Source organism: Photinus pyralis, unplaced genomic scaffold (assembly GCF_008802855.1).
Source record: "Photinus pyralis isolate 1611_PpyrPB1 unplaced genomic scaffold, Ppyr1.3 Ppyr1.4_LG6, whole genome shotgun sequence".
Lineage (NCBI taxonomy): Eukaryota > Metazoa > Arthropoda > Insecta > Coleoptera > Lampyridae > Photinus > Photinus pyralis.
The window spans coordinates 39,680,472-39,694,087 of NW_022170663.1; the positions used below are offsets into that span (position 1 = coordinate 39,680,472).

The window sequence follows — 13,616 nt, forward strand, 5'->3', positions numbered from 1 at the left end:
CAACAAACATTTTTGGAGCTACGCATTCACGACCGCCATTCAAGACAAGATGATTAACGTAACCCCCGTTCGTGCTTTTTAGATGGCGCAGGCAGCTTTTCCCACTTAGAAATTGCATGGTTGCCAACTCTCAAAAATGTATGTATCGTCGCAATTTGTATATACAGGGTGGAACCTTTCAGTATGTATCGTAAAACGTGTCTGGAACTTCAATCCTAAAAGAAAACAAAGGTAACCCTCCTTCTTTGATGGCATAAAAATTTACCTACCTCTTAGATAAGTGAGGGAGAATTATTTTTGCGTGATTAAATTTCAATAGGTGAGGCTATCTATCAAATCGCTTCAAATGTTACAGGGGTTCTACAACAAGTAGCAAACCGTAAACAATAATAATGCTTTGCAATAATCCGACTCAATGACGTGACTAAGAAAGATTGCTATCCACTCCCACGAATTGACGACACGCTATTCGGCTCCGATTTTTTCTCGACTTTGCGATTATTGGCGAGTGCAAATGGCCCCAAAAGATCGGGAGAAGACGGCATTTACGATCGGATCGTTTGGATTGTGTAACGCACGCGCGACGTTTGAACGTCTCATGAAAAATGTGCTCCAAGGGTTATCGTGGAAGACATACTATAGTCTACCTGGACGACATCATTGTAGTGAGAAAGACCTTCGTAGATCGCATTAAGAATCTCCGAGAGGTCTTACAAAGGCTTCGGTCGCTCAATTGTAACCGGCTGGTTACTTTTCAACTCTTCCTACTGTTTCTTTCTCAAACTATTTTATTTAGGGGTGGTTCTTCTTACATAAAATAATGGTTGTTGGGCGCCGGCTAGCTTTAGTCGATGATCCTTTTCTGGCCTCGAGGAAATGGGAAAGGATAAATGAATAAAAATCAAGTCTTTATTAAAACCTATTACGTTCTTTTTCTCTTAGAAAATCGCCTTTCTGCTGTAAATAAAACACGTCAAAAGAAATGGGGGTTGAGGCGGTACGTTCCTGTAAAAGTAGAGTTAACTCATTCACTCACAAAAATGCACTGCATAGAAAAGAAAATTAAATGAAAGCAAACAGTGCTCACAAGCACTTATTTGAATGCAACTCTAGTAGGTGGTTAAATCGCCTTTACAATAACACAAATTCAAACTACAATGCGATAATGTCTACTGGTTTTGGTTTATAAATACCTTGACCGTCTATTGTTAATATGCACTAGGATTCGGAGTGCAGTCTTGGTCTCGCTCCGATCGATGTTGAAATCCAATGAACTCAGGACCGCCCACTGCAAGCAGCTATTCGAGTTTCGGTTCGGCCAATCACAGGTAGGCAGGTTTCAATGCGACCTTTTCGGCACTCCCCAAGTAGACTGTGCACGGACCGCGCGTAGAACAAAAAGTCGAACTTCCTTCGGAAATCTCGCAATTCTTCAATTTTCTTCACAGTACCGTGAAGGATCGTCTTCGCCTTCGAAGTAGTGGCTGGATGGAGATGTCTTCGCTCGGTTCTGTCTCTTGATTTTCTTAAAAAATTCGCCTCAATTCACTATTACCAGAAAACGCGCTTATGATTTACAGGCGCGACTGGCACAGATGTTGCTCCGTAAAAAGACGGCGGGCAACTGCTGCTTTAGTGTTGGAAATTTCCGCATTTATACTCTCGTAGTATTTATCCAGTGGCCTCATTTCTGCTTTGCGCACAATCCACTTTCGTTTATATAGCTAGCGCACCCATGAATAAAGCTTTTGCAAATTTGACAGCGACATTCATACNGTCAGTAATAAGTTTTGTGTCGTTTAGTGTAAGTGTTAACGTAGTGTTCCAACATGACATTATGTAATTGAGGAATTGTGTAATATTGTTGCTGACTTTGTATATTGAGAGTACTTGTTGTAACCAAGAGTGTGGTACTGAATCGAATGCTTTTTTGTAATCAATGTATGCAGTGTGTATGTTTCGTTTGTTATGTCTGGATTGTTCAAGTATTACAGAATCTATAATGAGTTGCTCCTTACAGCCTCTGGATTATTATTATTATTATTATTATTATTGACGACACGCTTGACACGCCATCCGGCTCCAATTTTTTCTCGACTTTGCGGTTATTGGCAAGTGGAAATAGCTCCAGAAAATCGGGAAAAGACGGCATTTACGATCGGATCGTTTGGATTATGTAACGCAGTCGCGACGTTTGAACGCCTCTTGGAAAATGTGCTCCAAGGGTTATCGTGAAAGACTTATATTTTAGTCTACCTGGACGACATCATTATAGTGAGAAAGACCTTCGTAGACCACATTAAGAATCTGCGAGAGGTCTTACAAACGCTTCGGTCACGGTAACAAAAATCTAAGATCAGTGAACTGTTCCTTCCCCAAAAAATGGATATTATTGCAACGTGTCGTCTCGTTCATAATCCTCGACCCGATATGTTGGAGTTTCGAGACGAAACAGTTTCTATGGAGGGGGCATTGTAACGATCAATTGAGTTGACAGTACGGACCAAGCGGTAACATTAGGAACATTTTTTAATCTTTTCGTTTTATAATAAAGTAAAATATCTACGGGCTGGTTCTTTCAAGAGGATACCCTTTAAATGGAGCACATAAAAGCATCAGAGATTTAAGAGCGAATTTAGGGAACTAAACAAAAACTAAAAATTGTGTACATTTACGACTGTGGTATAAATTGTCTATACACCCTCTTTCACAAGTTGGCGCAAGGCACTAAACGCTGGTATCGTTCAGCAAATTTACTCTAATCCAAGCAACCCTTTATTCATATTATTGTATGTTACCATCAACATTTATATATCTTCCTTTGTGGATATTTAAGTATTCAATTAAATTTTCTAATGCTTTGATGTGGTCTATTTGAAAGGATGCAAAGGGAAATTGTATGTATGTATTCTCTCTGTATTCGCAAATTACCGTAATGGAAAAAGGTCGATTGTTTTAAACAAAGATTCGATGAACAACACAATCAACCAGTCTAATCGACCACAATGGCGCCAGATATAGTTTATAAGAGGTAAGTACTAATTTAATACCATCACTCAAAATTTGTTGCTCTTTTATTTTTAGAGTTATAGCATATTTTGCGAGCTACATATATGAGTACTGTACTGATACTGCCCCGAACAACCTAACTGTCATTAGTGGTTAATATTGTTACGCAAGATAGTTATCACAATCTACCGCATTCCTTGAAATTTGAACTAATATTCACGTCATATTTTTACGTGGAGTTCGCTGGGCCGTACAACACCAACCTACGCCTAGAAATTGAAACGTATTATAAGGAAGTGAATTGGGTGTTCATCCTCGAGTAACTCCAAAATCTAAAGCGTCCAGCTGATAACCTAATACACACAAGAAGTATAGGTACCTATGGTTCTTATCATGGAGTGGGAGGAAATTTGTTTCGTGTCTCGCTCAGGAGCCATAGGTACTACTAAAAAAATCTTGTACTAACATTGAAAATAAACCGACTCATTTTTTTGCTGAAAATGTATACATCTTATCACCTCCCTTTTCGCGAGCAATATTAAGGTTGAAAGATAAGAAATTAAATTACAAAAACAGAAAGTGTAATGAAATATCTCCATTGTAAACAAAAAAAATCATCTTATGGCAGGATGGCGTTTAATCTCGCAGTAACGTTAACACTTTTATGTTTTAGAAGATAATAGAAATAAAGAGGGCAAAAAATTTTTTAAGTAAACTCCGTGGCCGAAAATCTCGATTTAACAAGGAACTTATTTCGTAACATGGAAATTAATAATTTTAATATTGTAAGAGCAACTGCGGCGGATTTATTCCTAGACGAGCACGCAAAATATAAAAACTGTACTTCGGAGCAAAAAGTTCATAGGTTGGATGGATTTAAACGAGCTTTATAAAAGTTGCTTTAATACTGAAAGATACGCAAATAATGTCAGTACGTCCTGTAACGCATTTACATTACATTTTAAAAGCATCTCCAAAATTTGTAATGGATTTGTAGCACGTTCCAATGACACAAACGGAAGTAAAAAAGGTGATCCTTTGAAACTGTAGCTGCAATATTTACAAAATGTTCTTTAAAAATACCGTATGAATATAAAACAGTGTTTACAACAAAAAAGCAGAAATATGATAATCTGGTATTCTCATATGCTCAACAACGGAAAATGAAAACAGATTATGAAAGAAGCCATTTGAAAATTTATTGTCCCGTGCATAATTATTATAATGTGTGGTTAATTACAACGGTCGTTGACCAATTAGTGGAGGAAGTTTGATTGGAAAGTAATTGCACTTTCGTTTTTTATTTTGATAGAGGACAATGTGCAATTATATAACAGAGGAGAATGCAATTTCCTTACGAAAGATTTTAAAGAAAACGTTCTTATCCTGAAGCTTAACAATGTGCCCTTTCCCTTCTTTTATATCAGAATTGGTAGGGTGAATTATTTTTTACGGCGCAGTTAGCTGTAAAACGTTTACGATTGCCCAACTTCAAATGCACTTAAGGGAGGTTTTTAAAAAGGAAAAATAGGATAAAATGTATAGCCGATGGTTTTACGATTTCGCTTCTGAAATAGTCTAAATTATCGAATTTTCTATATTGTAAAAGAACTTACAAATGTGCGCTGGTGATACTTTCATATTGAGTACCTACCTAATTGTTATGCCGAAGAATGAACAGCGTTCGTTTGCTGACTCATTTGTCGCGCTGTGAGGGTCAAATTTTGTAGTTTTTTTCTAAGATTCTTCTAAAAAAATCCTATAGACACTAAAACAAATAAAAGGGGTAGTGAATCACGCGGCACATAAAATATTTTGTAAGCAATGTTTAACGTCTGACACGGAGGCAATGGTATATAAAAACCTGTAATTAATACACAATAAGAATCAATAATTCGAATGGCTTTTGACGCAAAAGCAGAATTTTGATCAACCATGGGTTGAACGTGACGTTAAATTTAAAAAAAATACTTTATACGATGCACAAATAACTAAATTTCTATTGATCTAATCAATTACAAACATAAACAGGATAATATGAGCCGATTTTTCGGATAACTGGACTAAAACTTCGGCTTCGGACAAAGTCTCGGTGACTTGTTTGGCAAAGCAACAGTAGCTAATATCACAAATAACACAGCTGAAGGGTACAATGTAGTAATCACACTAACAGAATGAATCTCCGTAGTAACAAGAATAATCGTCCACAAATTTGTGTGTCGATATCCGTCAAGTCAAATCTCTCCAAGTACAAACAACTTTCATGTGTGGCAGAATCACAAGCCGGTAATGTAGAAACATTCATCTATCGCATGACGTTCGCCACTGTCAATCTAGCTAAAATGGTGAGTCCAACTAAAAATGCTTCGTCCACGTACTGAGTGAGTAATACGTAATATACAAGTAGATCAGCGTAAAAGGTAAGTCAAAAGAAAGAACGATAAAAACTCAAGAGAAAGGGTTGAGGGAAGGTAAACTTGAGCGAAGGTAAATCCCTACAAATCATACGTAATGTGAAACGTAATAATGCAACATACTCGTATTGTTTAAATACAAGTACAAATCCGTAAAAAAGCTTTAATGGAGCCGCCACAGACATCAAGAGGAACATAAATATGGTAAAGCTAAAACACTATGCCCTTTCAGGTAGACGCGAAGTCGGAAAAGTAATGGCGTACCAAGAAAAAATTTTCATATAATTAATGCGAAAGCAGAACCTTTACTGAAGAGGAAGAAGTACAGCGAATGTGTGTTAATATTTGAACCAGAGCAAAACATAGTGACGTCATCATAACGTTTTTATTTATTTAATTACTTTTGTAGGACCTCAGGATCTCATTTTTCATAGAGAATATTCGGAGAGTATATGAAATCGTCACGTAGGTATTTAAAATCTATAGTACAAGGGTGTTTGTAATGCATTTAATGTAAAAGGATGACATAAACGTAATTTAGTATTATTGGACACTTCACAGCAACTTTTATTGCTCTTGAAGGTGGAGTTGTTAATTTTTAAAACCAGTATAAATTGTGCACAACTCTTGTGCAGATAAAGCGCATTTTTTAACCGAAATAGCTTTTGGTTTGACGTCACCAATGGATATATTTCTTGCAGACGTCTCGATCGCCCTTTGTGAGTACCCTCTTCCGACAATCCGTTCTTGAAGTATAAGGGAATTTACCCGATCACGATAAGAGGTCGAGAGGAGGGCTATGGTTGGTAGAAATTAATTCTTTTCGTTGAGACCAGGGCTGAGACCTTTCATTAGAGTACCGTGAGGGATAAAACTAGTTCCACCCCCCCTCCCCCACCACCCCGTACTTTGATAAGAGGACAGAAAGAAAGGTAGTAGAGAAAACGGTTCCTTTCGTTGAGACCTTTAATTAGAATACAATGAGAGATAAAATTAATTTTTAAGTCCCCCCTCCCCTCAGGCCCCGTCCCTCACTGGTCTCGAAAAAGAGTCGCACGGGAAAGTTATAGTTTGTACAAACCAATTAATTTCGATGAGACCTTTCATTAGAATACCATGAAGAGTAGAACATGTGTTTACCCACCTCCCCCTCCCCCCCCCCCATTTTCTAAAGTTTAACTTGGAACTCCTAAAGGCATGCGTATGCAAAATCTGAGACCAATTCGTTGTCGTAAGTGAAAGTTATGAACGTTTTACTTTCAAAAACAGCACCTCAGGAAAAAAAATCGTGGAGGGGGGGGGGGCTTTTACACAGCGAAATTTGATGGCCATCTGGGACACCTTCAAGATATAGGCTACCTACTGCGACCATTTCCCTAGAAGTAGTTCGAAACGGCAAAAGTGGACCCAGACGGACGGACGGGCGGACGGACGGACAAAACGCAAACAATGGCACATTTTTTTAAATTCTTTAATACTTCTGCCATTTCGAACTACTTCTAGGGGAATGGTCCTAGAGTCCTGGGCCTATACCTTAAAGCTGTGCCAGACGGCCATCAAATTTCGCTTTCTAAAAGGGGGGCCCCCTAAGACTTATTTCCTGAGATGCTGTTTTTGAAAGTAAAACGTGCATAACTTTTACATACGACAACCAATTGGTCTCAGATTTTGACTACGCATGCCTTTAGTGGTGCCAAGTTAAACACTAACCTATAATGGGGAGGGGGTGGGGGTAAACACATGTTCTACCCTTCATGGTATTCTAATGAAAGGTCTCATCGAAATAAGTTGGTTTGCACAGATTATAACTTTCCCGTGCGACTCTTTTTCGAGATCAGTGAGCGACGGGGCCTGATGGGGGGGCTAGGGGGCGCTAAGGGAGTGGGGGGTTAAAAATTAATGTTATCTCTCATTGTATTCTAATTAAAGGTCTCAACGAAAGGAACCGTTTTCTACCAACTACTGCCCTTCTTTTTGTCCTCTTATCAAAGTACCGGGTGGAGGGGGGGGGGGGAGTGGAACTAGTTTTATCCTTCATGGTACTCTAATGAAGGGTCTCAACGAAAGGAATTAATTTCTACAAACCATAGCCCTCATCCTCGACCTCTTATCGTGATCGGGTATATCCCTTGTACCTCACGGATTGTCGGAAGATGGTACTCACAAAGGGCGATTGACACGTCTGCAAGAAATGTATCCATTGGTGATGTCAAAACGAAAGCTATTTCGGTTAAAAAATGCGCTCTCTCTGCACAAGAGTTGTTCAAAATTTATACTTGTTTATATTTGTTTACGCGTTTATTTTATGTGTAGGTCGAACTAAACCTAAAATTGTATTATGTATATACTAATACCTACTTTTATTACATTAACTTAACCATAATCAGACAATTACAAATTCATTACCTACATGAAACAAATTTAAGCTGCTTATGACGAGGTTTCCATGGAGTTGTGGTTATTTAGTTGAGTATATACCTCAAAAATGTTGACAACAAAATTCGTACGGAATGGATTTAGTTCTTGAAGAAATTGGTGATACGTATGCTCGCTGCCTTTGAAGTCCCGAAGCGCGTATAAGAAAGAACATGCGGAGTTTGAAAAACGGTGCGTTTTGAAAAACGTAAGTCACGTTATGGAGCAAGTTTTCTTCCTACATTTCGAAGAATAGTACGCTGTATCGTTGGTGTGGAGTAAGTTTGCGATATAAGGACCACATATATGAAGGTGGATATTTCAAAATATGGGCAGCTGGAAAACGCAAGGACTCTCGGCAGAGGAGAAGGGGAAAGGTTTTTAAAACAGGTTCCAGAGAAAGAATTTTTGATGGCAAAGGTATATTGTGCTAATTGATATTTATGAACTGTACGGTAAGTTGTTTATTAAGGCTGGTGCGTGTCGATGCAATGAGTTGGTGAATCTGTAAATTGGTAACATCCAAGTTAAAGGAGAGTAACTGTATTTAGGTTATTGGATACAAAAACTAATGTCCCCAGAAGTTGTAACAGAGATACACTCTCTTCGGTCGCGATTGCAGATTCTTTGTGAACTACATACAAGGAAAATGTACAGTTCGACCCATGGGGATAAACAATCTATCAAAGATTTCCACAACCATAGCTGAGTAGTTGGGGCTACCAGATACGGCGGGGTATACTGGACACTCCTCGACAATACTTTCGGCAAATCCCAGAGGTAAAACATCGAAATATTATCCACTAGTGGATTTAAAGGAAAATTGAACTCTTCTCTACTGGACGGTTTTGGATAAAATGTATTTATGAGGTTTTCAAATTTTAAAGAATATTTACCTCTAGGCAAAATTCATTTTCTTTGCCGATAGTGTCAACGCAAGTTAAAACTAATATCCTTTTCTCTCAGATGTATTTAACTACTGATTACGAAAACGTTACAGCATTTTTACATTAAAATCAAACTTAACGACATATGCAGTAGTTACCCATACAGGTAGGAAAATGATTGTAACCACACTCCAACCTATCCCTGCATCCAAAATTTTTACTGCAAAAGATCATGGGGGCTGCAACAAAATAAGTGAACAAACATTTTAAAAAAATTAGCAAGCTCATACCCACAATTGCTCTCCTGCAAACAATATTTAGCATAAGCAACAACGCGAACAAGAAGAACTTCATCGTTGCGAATTTTTCAGACTCTCGCCCTGTCGTGAACTAGAATAGACTTATATAGCTGCAGATTGTGTGAAAAAATCGGAAGAAATAGAGTCGCGGTTTTCTGAGTGCACAAATCGCTTAGGTACGTACCCGATAAGTTTGTAATAAAGAGGAAATTCGATAAATTGCAATTATAACTAACCACACTGCAATTATGACTTGGTTAGATAAACATTTGTCTTTATTTTGTATTGTTAGTACAAACACATGTTGAAGTATAAGGGTATTATAATATATGATGCTGGAGTGTAACAAATTTATTCAAAAATCATTACAGTGTTACTACCGTAACGTCTTGTTTCTGTATTTCCTTCTCACACTGGCAACGTACAAACGAACAACGTGGCTGATAACCCACACCGCACGCAATTTGGTCCATGCAGTCCTCGTGCACAACACAGTTAGCATAGCCTACCGAATACTAGATTGCATAACTGCCATAGCAATACAATAAACTTACCGGAATAGGATAAGGAACCATTGCTCCAAGCTACGTTTAAGACCACCAGCAGAAATATTGAAAGCAGCAATTTCATCATGACCGATCTGGTTGAATATGGTGGAATGTGAGACCTTATAAACCTGGAAAATACGGTTTTGTGGTTGGATTATAATAAATCTATCAAATGCATTTGGGTCGAACTTTATCAAAGCCTTTAATTAATCATTTTTCTTTTAATTATGTGTAATTGATTATATGACGCCCCGTGCATGGTAGTATTGCGATACTACTTTCGTTATTCTTTAACTTTTGGAAGGAATCATCTGTTGAGGTATGAATACGCAGAATTACCAGCTTGGCTTATAGACGGTGAGCTATCGTTACATGCCTAATTTTTTTGCAAAGTATCCCGATAGATCGTCAAGTAGAAATCTTGGTATCTGCAAGCGAAATCTCGTGGATGTAAGGCTGGGAGGGCGGCCAATTTTTTCAAATTTTAGTCAAACTTCTGACTATATTTCCCTCTGGCGCCTTTATTTTGAACTCCAGGCAAAAGTGACTTTTTTGTACAGCTAATCAAGACACACCATTTTTGTATTTAACATTTTTCGCAATGAGGCGTACTTTTCGAGAAAAGTGCAAAAAAACATTAAGTATAAATTTTCAATTTAAAATTTCTCAAAAACAAAGAAACTAACAAAAAAACCACAGTGGACTTTTTTGTAGAGCTTTTCGCATTACCTACAATTTTTGTTGTCCCTAAGTTTCTTAGTTTTTAAGAAATTTTAAATTGATAAGTTAACCTATACAGGGTGTTTCTACTGAGAGTGGACAACACAATAGTGGTTATTAAAATCATCAAAAAACACTTTTTCAAAGTAAATTTTTCTCATTTTGGACCTTTTTTGGTTATTAGAGATCGTCATCGTCATTATTTGTAGTCGGATTTCAAAAATTCAAGGTTTTTTGAAATGAACATTTTAATATCTACAACCTTTGTACAAAACTTTTTTACAAAAAATTTACAACAAAATGGTGGAATTTTGGAAATTGAATAGCACGATGTTTATTTAGGCAACAGATTCGTGCATTCATCATGGATGTTGCGATATCAATGTACCTATTATTCACACAAATGAAACAATTGAAACTTTCTTAGGTACTTTAATGGTTTTTTTTTTCTACTCCTATATACTTCAATTAATATATTAAACATTTGCTACCCGTACTTAAACAATAGTCATTTCGATTTTTCGTTATGATACAAGTTTACGACCAATAGAAATGCAGCTTCACGGGAACACGACGTATAATTTATGAAAATCAAAGTTGCCATAACAATGACAGGTCTAAAATGTATTAGTTTTGACAACTGCTGGGCATAGTGAATTGGTGGTTCGTTTTCTTATGAATTAATCATAACATTCTAATCGGCGGTCACCTTGAAAAATTTGATAGGGAACGTGTTATCATGATTGCGCAGTGCGCATGCGTTGAGGTCGGTAACTTCGCTACTTGCACACAATAAAAATCTCAAATTTTGGACCGCTTTTGAAGCCATCGTAGCATCATCTCTTTATAGCTCATCATAGTCGTAGAAAAAATAGTGTATGAAACTCGCATTTAATGGCTATTAAGACACTCGTATTTATTACGAAACTCGGCAAGGCTCGTTTCGTAATTCTCATACTCATTTCTTAATAGGCGTAATTAAATGCTCATTGCATAATATCCTATTATTTTATAGCATATGAGGTGCGAGGGGTAAACCACTGAGCAAAATTGTGTACACCAGAATTCCAAAAAAATTCCATGAGACTCAAAAAATTGCCAAAACTGCAAAAGAATTCCATTTAATTCCAAAGAATTCCAGTGACTTCCAAAGAATTCCACTGAATTCCGAAGAATTACACTGAATTCCAAAGAATTCCATTGAATTCCAGTAACTTCCAAAAAGAATTCCAATGAATTCAAGTGACCTTCAAAAATAAATTATAGGTACTTCTTGCAAAACGTAAGGTAGGTACGTCAACACATTCGTATCCATTCGGTTATAGTAATGAGCATTTCTTTGTTATATAATCCGGATCCTATATTATATTATTAGCATAATAAACTTACAACACGCAATCAAGTACAAGTACACGAAACCAAAATCTGTGGCGTTGACAGAAATCCGAGCAGAAATCCCGCCTCCCCTTTCCTCTCTCGCTAGTTACACCCAGCAAAAGGAGTTAAGATTTTACGCATGTAAGCTAGGATATAAGTCGGCACGAGTTTGCCTTCTTGTATATCCGAAACTGACAGCATTTATGTGACCATACTATGAGAGGATAAACATCTTACTATAAATCATTTGTCAGCTGATGACAAAATGAATTTTTTGTCTGTCCAAAAGATGTCATCTTCGTTATTAGTACAACTAGTTTTGAAAGCGATGTTTTTGGCGCATTTTCCAACGAAGTTGGGTGCGCTATTGCAGCAACTTTATCTGTCCGTCCGTCTGTCCATCTGTCCGAGGCCTTAGCTACTCCTACAATAATTGTCTTGAAAATTATTTTCAAGACATTAAGTTCGTTCTTTTTGCATCCGGTAGTGTATATAACTCTGGAACCTGAGCCAAGGAAAATCTTGAAGATTAAAATGCGCATGCGCAGATATTTGTTTAAAATTTTAACCGAAGATGCTTTTAGTAGAAGCAAACATATTACATATTGTAAACACCAGATTAATGTGCCAATTCCATAAGAATTCCATGAATTCCAAGGGATTGTACCGCAGAATTCCACAGTGGTTTGCCCCTCGATGAGTAGGCTAAGCCGTTCCTTAACCGTAAGGATAGATAAAGCGATCACTTTAACCTTAAAGGTAGATAAAGTGAACAGATGAGTGTGCATTTTAATGACATCTGTCATTCTTATTTCAAATGCACGATATAAAATGACATATGACAATTCTGTTTCTATAGCGACGGCAGAACCTAAGCTTGCTGTTTTTGACGTTTTAATATCTTTCACTGAATGGTTAATTAAAATATCCCTTTATCGTCTTGTATAATAAATAACTATTATTTGTTTGAAAATCGCAGTTCTATTCAGTATTCAATAAGTGTCAATTGCCATCTTTTTGTATTTGATATATAATGGAGCCTTTTGGAAACTTAGACCTTCTAGGGCAGCTGTAATTCGTTATCACAAACGATACCCTGATCGTCGCTATTTTGAAACAATGAAACAATTCGGTAGAGATTGGTTGAAACTGGATCGTTAAGTGCAACTCGGCAAGGTAATCCTGTGAGACCAGTAAGGACCCATAAGTTTGAGGAGGATGTTCTGGTTCAGAACGTTTTTGGATTGCATCCTCTACTTAGATGAGGCAACGTTTGACCGTGATGGGATTTATAATTAACAAAACAGTCATATTTGGGACGCTGAAAATCCACACGAGGACATCAAGACCGATTTTCAATCAATGTATGGGCAGGGATAATGGAAAGTCACCTCGTTGGTCCTTATTTGCTGCCGATTCTTTTAGAGGATTTACCCTTACTGACTAGGCAATAAGGATGTGGTTTCAACATGACGGTGCTCCAGCACATTCATCAAGAGTGTTAGGGCAACCTTAAATAGAAGATTTTTCCAATAAATGGATAGGACGAGGAGGCCCTACTAGCTGGCCCGCGCGGTCACCAGATGACTTGACTTCTTCTTTTGGGGAAAATAAAGTCCTTGGTATATGAAACCGAATAGGAAACGGAAGAAGATCTTGTAGCAACAGTAGTTACTGCTGCTGGCGAAATAAGGAATAAACCCGAAATACTTCAACGGGTTGTTCGAGAAGAAATGATAAAGCGATGTAGAAGTAGAGGATGTGTGCAAAGCCATGGTAACCATTTTGAACAATTTTTAAAGTAATTAAACACATCGATATCGCATAATCCATGATGAATGCACGAATCTGTCTCCTAAAATAACTTCGTTAGGGTGAAAGTTACAGGTAAAATGATAAGGATAACATTACTAGGTTGTGCTATGCAATTTCCAAAATTTAAAATGA

General features: G+C 37.4%; 1 protein-coding gene and 2 long non-coding RNA genes across 3 annotated transcripts in view; 1 reads left to right on the forward strand and 2 right to left on the reverse strand.

The window, feature by feature from the left end:
* LOC116174979 (GTP-binding protein GEM-like) overlaps positions 1 to 13,616 on the forward strand; it is a 41,979-nt gene that overhangs the window by 21,155 nt on the left and 7,208 nt on the right. The window lies entirely within an intron of this gene.
* LOC116174980 lies at positions 8,791 to 9,178 on the reverse strand. Its single transcript, XR_004146208.1, has 2 exons — positions 9,016 to 9,178; positions 8,791 to 8,964 (listed from the first exon to the last, which is right to left on the reverse strand). It is a non-coding gene; the product is annotated as an uncharacterized LOC116174980 (long non-coding RNA).
* LOC116174981 lies at positions 9,361 to 9,701 on the reverse strand. Its single transcript, XR_004146209.1, has 2 exons — positions 9,579 to 9,701; positions 9,361 to 9,529 (listed from the first exon to the last, which is right to left on the reverse strand). It is a non-coding gene; the product is annotated as an uncharacterized LOC116174981 (long non-coding RNA).